Source organism: Pipistrellus hanaki (genome assembly GCF_964339955.1).
Source record: "Pipistrellus hanaki genome assembly, chromosome: 3".
Taxonomy (NCBI): Eukaryota; Metazoa; Chordata; class Mammalia; order Chiroptera; family Vespertilionidae; genus Pipistrellus; species Pipistrellus hanaki.
Window position 1 is genome coordinate 89894459 of NC_140505.1, and position 8847 is coordinate 89903305.

The window sequence follows — 8847 nt, forward strand, 5'->3', positions numbered from 1 at the left end:
CTTTGGCTAGTCTTCACTCATGGCCAATGGTGGGTCATGACCTGGAAAGGCGGCCCCTCTATGCTGAGAGGCAGAGGGCCTGTCACTTTTATAGGGACAGTCATTTTTCCAGGGGTCACTTTGTCTGCATGGCTTGGTTAGAGCCTAGGACCAGGGGCACAGCTTTACCCAGTGGCCTTCATTTCTGCATTTGAAGCATCCTCCAGGTGGTGTCCGTCCTCTCGTTGCACCCCCACCATGCACATGGTTCCTTTGGAGCCATGTGTGGCTGCAGTCAGCCTCAGAGCTGCAACCAAGCCTTGGGTTTGCAGCTTTACCTTCTGTCAAAGGCGGGTCTCCCAATTTGACTCTGCCTGCTCCTCATGGGCATTAAAAACCTAAAAGGCCATATTTACTAGATCTTGGACCAGGTTCTGAAAAGGCATTCGGGGAGAGGGGGGTGGAGCAGGAGGTGGGTCATGGGCCAGAGGAGGAGAAGGAGCAGGGTGGCAGGTGGCCACACCAGGCCGGGCCTGTGGGGTGGGCTGTGGGAAGTCTTGGTAACTTTATTCAAAGAGAGGGGTTGGACTTGCTGTTTTAAGATGGCAGCCCCCATGGCAGTGGCAAGCCAAGTGGCCAACATGGAGGCTGCTCACAATAGAAGAGCAAACCAAAATTTCTACAGACAATCAGAAATCTCACCTAGCTGTTTTGAGTGGCCAGCAGGGTGGCAGGTGGGCAGCTCTTGCATTGTGCAGTGGCTTCTGCTTGGCTCATGGCCTGAGGCAGTGAAAGCGGTTCCTGCAGCAGTAGCTGCCATCGGGAAAGGGGAAGCCACGGTGAAGAAGTAGAAAAAAAAAGAGGAGAATGGGGGGAGAGAGGGAGCAGACAGCAGAGTGGTGGGAGAGGTGGAGATGAAAGATTGGCTGGGTCGGAAGAGTCAGAAGACAGAGAAAGGGGCTGAAGACCAATCCGAGAGGGCAAAGAGGACTTTGTGAAGAGGATCTGATGCGTGAAACAAGAGGAGTACAGTGAGGGGTGGAAGCAAAGGGCCACTTCCTGGTTTGCTGGCTGAAATTACTGAGGTCAATGAGAATGTTAAAATCAAAGGTCCCATTTTCAGGCCATCTGGACCCATTCCAATTCATACTGAGGCCATGCTACATTACAGAAGTAAATGAGGCATTTAGGATGAAGATCCTGGGACAGGCCTAGCTTAGCCAGATTGGTGAGGAGACACCCTAGAGGTGTGCTAGGATCTTGTTTAGATTTTTCTTTTTTACCCATGTCTAATATCTGGGGTCAGTAGCTGGGGAAAGGACCAGCATCCCAGTTGTTTAGCTAAGGCTATGGATGGAGGGACCCGAGGGATGGCAGGGACATGTCCACTACCTCCCGAGGTCTGGGAGCTGCTTCCTGGAAGGGGGTCAGGAAAATGGAGGCCTAAAGGTCAGAGAACTGAGGGGAGGCAGGAACATCTCTGCTGCCTCCCACGGTTCAGAACCCCTCCTGGATGGGCCTGAAGGGCTATGCCCGAAGGCAATCTCCAACTCATTCTGCGGTTTAAGGACAGAGATGCCAGAAAAATGACCACTAGGAATCAGCACAGGCTGAGACTTACCACTGACGCTGCTGATCCAGGGGTAGAGGCAGGAAGATCCTAGAGAGAGGATGGAGGGCACCCTGGATCTTGAACAGTCAGATGGGGTGCTTGCACCATCTTGGGTTTCGCCACCAAATGTAAGGTTCGAGGTTAGGAAATGGACTCAAGGACCCAGTCAAGTTAAAAGAGGAAGTTTATTCTGCACTAACAAGTGAGATTCATTACAAAAGAGGGTAGAAAAACCAGTATTAGAGGATAAGGAGGACCCAGCCGGGCTGTCTCGCAGGGGAGAACAGCAACATGTGCAGAGGTGAACACGCCTTTTTAGGGGAGGAATGGGAAGGAGTGTGGCCCAGGGCACTTGGCATGCACTGATTGGTGGTTCAATGTCTTGGGAATGTCCTGCCTGCAGACACAGGTTATGTCATACTCTGCCCCCAAATTGGGAGAAGGGAGGATCTATCATTTAAAATGTAATTTTTGCTTCTTTATCTGTTCTTTTTCTGTGACTCCAGTATAGATATGCTTTATGTTGTCCCACAGTTTTCTGAGGCTCTATTCATTTTCTTTAGAACAGATAGCTTCCATTGATTTACCTTCAAGTTCACAAATTCTTCTTATTGTCATATCATATATTCTATAGAACCCATTAGAAAAACTTTTAATTCACTTAATGTACTTTTCAAATCAAGAATTTCCATTTGATTCTCTTTCATAATTTTTATCTCCTCTGTCAGCTGGATTCTCAGTCCAGGGACTCAAGAGACAGAAGAGAGGCACTACCCCTGGGCTAAAAGCAATGAGTGCTCCCATCCTCCAAGAGACCCTGCATGAGGTGGGCATGGTGCCATCATGAGATGTAAAGTCAGGCTTTGACTGAGCATGATTTGGCTTCAGACACATGGAGCTATCTGGTATGGGGACAGGGGTGGGCCATTGGTCTCAAAGTATATGCGGGACCTGGACTGGAGTGAGGTGTGGGCAGCGAGCAGTAGCCCATGGACTGTCGGAACCTCAGGATCCTAGGACAGATCAGACATTCCATAATGATGCATGTAATCAACACCAACAATCTTTTTCTTTTCTTTTTTTTTTAATATGTTTTATTGATTCTTTACAGAGAGAAATAGAGAGAGAGAGCTAGAAACATTGATGAGAGAGAATCATCGAGCAGCCGCCTCCTGCACACCCCCCACTAGGGATGTGCCCACAATCATGGTACATGCCCCTAACTGGAACCAAACCCAGGACCCTTCAGTCTGCAGGCCGTTGCTCTATCCACTGAGTCAAACCGGTGTTGGCAACACCAACAATCTTGATAAGCAACAGATTCAACTCCTGGCAGAGATGTGTATTCTTTTTTTTATTTTTTTTTATTTTTAATATCCTATATAACAAGAAGTAATATGCAAATTAACCCTCATGCTCTTATAATATGGCTGCCTATGACCAGACCAGTAAAAGGGTTAGTGAGTCATGATCAAACAACTAAACAAGCAGGCTGGGTGGGGCAACCAGACCAGTGAGAAGGCCTAGAAGGGTGACCAGGCCAACAGTGGGGGCAGTTATGAGCAACCAGGCTGGCAGGGGGGAGTAAGAGGTGACCAGGTCAGCAGGGGACACAGGTGCAATCAGGCTGGCATCCAGAGGCAGTGAAGAGTGAACAGGCAGGCAGGGGTGGCAGTTAAGGGCAACCAGACAAGCAGGCAGATGAGCGATTAGGAGCCAGTGGTCCAAGATTGTTAGAGGGATCCAGGATCGGAGAGGGTGCATGCTGGGATGAGGAGACTCCCCAACCCATTGAACAAATTTCATGCACCAGGCTTCTAGTCTACCATCCTATCTAATAAAAGAGTAATATGCAAATTAACCATCACTCCTCTATAGCCACAAGCCATGCCCATCAGCCAATCTGGAGCTAGTATGCAAATTAAACCAAGATGGCTGCAGCCACAGAGAGAGCAAGAAGGAGGCTTGGGTTTTCCCAGCAATGGAGGAAGCCAAGCTTTCTGCACACCCTGGTTGGCCCAGTCCTCTGCTTAAGGCTATAAAGTTTCAATTATAGAAGATAGATAAACCCCAACAGAAATGGCTGCTGCCACGGATTGAGCAGGAGACTTGGCTCAGCTCCAGGCTACAAATTTCCAATTGTAGAAGATACATAAATCCCAGATCCCAGGGCTTCTGCTTGGTTTGCTGGGGGTGGGAGAGGGGGAGATGGGGCATGGCTGGCCTGCAAACCACTACAGACCTCTCACCCAGACCACCCCACACCCCAAGGGAACCCCCACCCTGATCCAGGACACCCTTCAGGGCAAACCAGCTTGTGGGATCTCTTAACACGACCTGTGTGGTTCAGGGCCCACTCAGGGTCCTGTTTCTGGAGAAGGCCGCACACTAAAATGAAGAGAGAGACTGGAAAAGAGTTAATTTGGAAAATGGGGGCCAGGCGGGAAGTCTACCTCTAGTCGGAAGACTAACCACTCTCTGGCCTTTTACCATTCCTTTCATTGAGATTTGAAACAAAGACATCTCTTAAGCGGGAAGTTCCAACAACAGAAAATCAACTTACATTTACATATGATTAACAAATTAAAGTTGCCTCAAGCACCACTATCTCAACTAGACAATGAGTTAATAGCTCTGACCATTCAGAGCCATCAAGGTTAGCTAGCTCTTTTTACATTTTATTACCAGTGACAATGTTAGGTTTTGGTTCCGGCACCAGCTGACCCCCCCCTCCCCGCCCCCTAATGCACCAGGACTCTATCCTATCTAATAAAAGAATAATATTCAAATTGACCATCACTCCAACACACAAGATGGGTGCTCCCATGTTCCCATGTGATCAAAGATCCTGCCCTCATGTGGACAAAAGATGGCCACCACAAGATGGCCAGCAAGGGAAGGAAGTTTGGAGGGACCAGGCCTGCAAGGGAGGGACATTGGGAGTGATCAAGCCTGCAGGGGAAGGCAGTTAAGTGTGACCAGGCCAGCAGAGGAGAGAAGTTGGTGGTACCAGGCCTGCAGGGAAGAGCATTTGGGAAGGGTCCGGGCCTGCAGGGGAAAGCAGTTGAAGGGGAACAGGCCTGCAAAGGAGAGCAGTTAGGGGAAATCAGACTGGCAGGGGAGTGGTTAGGGGGTGATCAGGCTGGCAGGAAGATGCTATTAGTGGCAATCAGGAAGGCAGGCAGGCGAGTAGTTGGGAGCCAGTAGTCCTAGATTGTGAGAGGGATGTCCAACTGCCTGTTTTGGCCTGATCCTACCTGTTTTGGGCCTAAACAGGCAGTCAGACATTCCTCGAGGGGTCCCAGATTGGAGAGGGTGCAGGCTGGGCATGAATTTCGTGCACTGGGCCTCTACTATATAATTAAGAGGTAATATACAAATTGACCATCACTCCAATACACAAGATGACCTTCACATGGTCAAAGATGGAAGCCCCCATGTGGACACAAGATGGCCACCACAAGAAGGCCAACAGGGGAGAGCTGGGGTTCCATCTGGAACCAGGCCCTTCCAATTTGTCTCATGTTTGACCTGCAGGTGAATGAGGAAGGCAGTGAAGCAGCAGCTAGTACCGCCATCGTGATTGCTGGCCATTTCGCTGAACCCCCACAGGGTGACCTTCAGGGCCAACAGGCTCTTCCTGGTTCTTATAAGGGAAGTTGCTCTGAACACTATCATCTTCATGGGCATCTTGTTGAGCATCTTCTAAGGCACTTTCCACCGGGTGGCAGATAGCGCTTGGAGGAATGGCTGTGTCTGCGCGTGAGGCCCCGGTGTCTAAGGAACAGCAGAGCAGCTAATGCAGCAGGGGAGAGCAGTTGGGAAGAATCAGGCCTGCAAGGAAAGGCAGTTGGGGGCAACCAGGCCTGCAGGAGAGAGCAGTTGGAGGAAACCAGGACGATAAGAGAAGACAGTTGTGGGGGGGAGGGGAGGGAAACCTGTAGGGAAACACAGTTGAGGGGACCAAGCCTGCAGGGGAGGGCAGTTGAGGGGGACCAGGCCTGCAGAGAAGTATAGTTGGGGGTAACCAGGCTTACAGTGGAGGGCAGTTAGGGAGAAACAGGCCTGCAGGGGAGGACAATTGGGGGTGACCAGGCCTCAAGCAGAGGACAATTGTGGGGGACCAGGCCTGCTGGTGAGGGCAGTTGTGGGGGGGCGCGGGGGAGGGGAGGACCAGGCCTGCAGGGGAGGGCAGTTGGGGGAACCTCGTCTGCAGGGGAGGACAGTTGGGGGAGGGACCAAGTATGCAGGGGATGACAGTTGCGGACAACCAAACCTGCAGGGGAGGACAGTTTTTTGTGTTTGTTTTTTTTTTGGGGGGGGGGCGCGCGGGGGCAGGCATGTGGGGTAGGGCAGTTGGGAGCCACCAGGCTGAAAGGAAAGGGCAGTTAGGGGCAACTAAGCTGGCAAGGGAGGTCAGTTAGGGATGACCAGGCCAGCAGGAGAGGCCAGTTGGGGAGACCAAGTCTGAAGTGGAGAACAGTTAAGGGTGTCCAGGCTGGCAGGGGAGGGCTGTTAGTGGTGACCAGGCCGGCAGGGATGGGCAGTTAGGGGCAATCAGGCTGGCCAGGGAATGGTTAGGGTGTGATCAGGCTGGCAGGCAGAAGTGGTTAGGGGCAATTAGGCAAGCAGGCAGGCGAGCAGATGGGAACCAGCATTCCTTTATTGTGAGAGGGATGTCCAAGAGACAGTCGGACATCCCTCAAGGGGTCCCAGATTGGAGAGGGTGCAGGCTGGGGTGAGGGACACCACCCCCCCCCCACCCCCCGTGCGTGAATTTCATGCAACGGTCCTCTAGTACAGTGTTTCCCAACCTTCTCTCATGATGAGAATCACCTGGTGGAGTTGTTAAAACACAGATTCCTGAATCCCAACTAAGAAGTGCTAAACTAGAATTTTTGAGAACATATAGGTAAAATTGCATACCTAACTTAGTGCTCTGTATATAAAATCTGTCTTAGAGCACTAGTTAAGTATACAATTTTACCTATATGTTCCCAAAAATTCTAGTTTAGCACTTCTTAGTTGGGATTCAGGAATCTGTGTTTTAACAACTCCACCAGGTGATTCTCATCATGAGAGAAGGTTGGGAAACACTGCTCTAGTATATATATAAAACTGTAATATGCAAATAGATAAAATGGGAGAACAACAAAACAACCAGTCGCTATGATGTCTGCTGACCACCAGGGGATGCACACAGAACGTGGTGGGCATTGGCAGAGCATGGAACGTGGCCATTGTCGGCCACAGCAGGATGGTAGAGCAGGTAAGCAGGGGCGCCAGATCAAGGCACGGTGCCAGTTATTGTCATCAGGGCAAGTCTCTGGTGGTTACTGGAAGTTCTTTGCTCCCGCATGCCGCAGTCCCACCCAGTCTTTGCACCTGCTGCCGGTGCTGGAGGTGCTGTTCACACCCATTGCCAGCACCAGAGCCACCACTCGCACCCACTGTCCGTGCTGGAGCCTACTCTCACACCTGTTGTCAGTGCTCAATGGTGGTCCTGATAGCTTGTCTATCAGGACCACCATTGAACACTGTCAGTGAGTGCAAGGGACAACTGAGAGCCCCAATCACCCTTGAGGCATTCTCCACCTCCCCCTGCTACTGAGGGTGACGAGAGAAGTAGCCACCACTCACACCAGCTGACAGTGCTGGCGTTGCTCGCACCTGCTGCTGGCACTAGCCCCAATCTCTCCGTGCTGTCAGTGGGTGCCAGCAGCGCCAGCACTGTCAGCATGTGGGAACAGTGGCAGCAGGAGAAGGGCTGCTGGCAGACAGGGACAAGGGGCTGTGGTGGGAGGGACCAGGCAGGGGCATAGAGGATGGGTGAAGACCCACCCCTGTGTCCACCATACACAACAGCCTTGCAGCCCACAGTTTCTTTCAAGGTGCATAAATTCATGCACTGGGCCCCTAGCGTGTGTGTGTGTGTGTGTGTGTGTGTGTGTGTGTGTGTGTATTGATTTCAGAAAGGAAGAGAGATTGAGACGTCAATGATGAGAATCATTGATTGGCTGCCTTCTACATGCCCCCAGGGGAACCAAACCCACAACCCAGGCATGTGTGCTTGACTGGAATCCAACCAGGACTCTTTGGTCCCCAGGCAAACACTCTATCCACAGATACAAATCAGCCAGGACATAGATGTGTATTCCTATTGATGAAAATGACAATAAAATTGGGCTGAGACCAAAAAGAATTATCACCTGAATGAAAACATTGAAAAAGGATTCTTGTATGGAGCTTTTAGTGTCTTCTTATTCAACACTGAAAATAAGCTCCTGCTACAGCAGAAATCAGATGCTAAAATTACCTTTCCAGATTGTTTTACCAATACTTGTTGTAGTCCTCACTTAAGTATTCCAGGAGAGCCTAAGAAAATGAAGCAATTGGAGGAAGATAAGTAGCACAATGGTGTTTAAAGGCTGAATTGGGAATTCTCATGGAACAGGTTCCTCCAGAAGAAATTAGTTATCAGACTAAAATTCACTATAAGGCCCAGTCTGATAGTATCTGGGGAGAACATAAAATTGATTACATATTGTTTGTGAGAAAGAATGTGACTTCAGATGTAGACCCCAATGATATTAAAAGCTATTACTATGGGTCAAAGGAAGGGGTGGAAGAACTGCTGAAAAAGGCAGCCTGCAGTGAAATTAAGGTAACTCCAGGGTTTCAATGTATTGTAGAGGCGTTTTTCTTTACATGGTAGGATAACTTAAATAATTTGAATCAGTTTGTTAACCATGAGAAAATACAAATTGTGACTATGGAGATGAATAATTAGTGAACTGCTAAAAATGCTAGAAAACAAAATGATTTTTTAAAATTGGGTTCCCCATTAGAATTCTCATTGGATAAATTGATACTTTACACCCCAAATTTGTGTGGGAAAGATGTTGACAATTATTATTTGTATCACACACCCCACATATATGCACTCTTATTTGTAAAGGACATTTATGAACTATTATTTTTAAAAGCAAGTCAACTAAACTTAACCTGTATAAAAAGTCCTGAAAATTTTGAACAAATAAGTGAAGCTCTTTGATTTTCAATGTGTTGAGACATTTTCAGAACTCATAGAGTACTTTACTTGCTAGGTGCTTTACATATCATTAAAGTTTTATCATAATCCAGAAAAATGTGCAACAGAAACTGTTTGCTGAACTCTTTCAGAACAGCTCAAAATAACTGAGAAGGTCCAAATTTAAAAAATGGTATATGTCCTGATTTCTATCAGATTCTGTGTC

General features: G+C 48.9%; 1 pseudogene across 1 annotated transcript; it reads left to right on the top strand.

Annotated features, from left to right (window-relative positions):
* Nucleotides 1-1650: 1650 nt before the first annotated feature.
* On the top strand, nucleotides 1651-8306 carry LOC311619668 (isopentenyl-diphosphate Delta-isomerase 1-like; annotated as a pseudogene). Its single transcript has 3 exons — nucleotides 1651-1719; nucleotides 2831-2929; nucleotides 7739-8306. The product of its transcript is annotated as an isopentenyl-diphosphate Delta-isomerase 1-like (transcript).
* The last annotated feature ends 541 nt before the right edge of the window (nucleotides 8307-8847 follow it).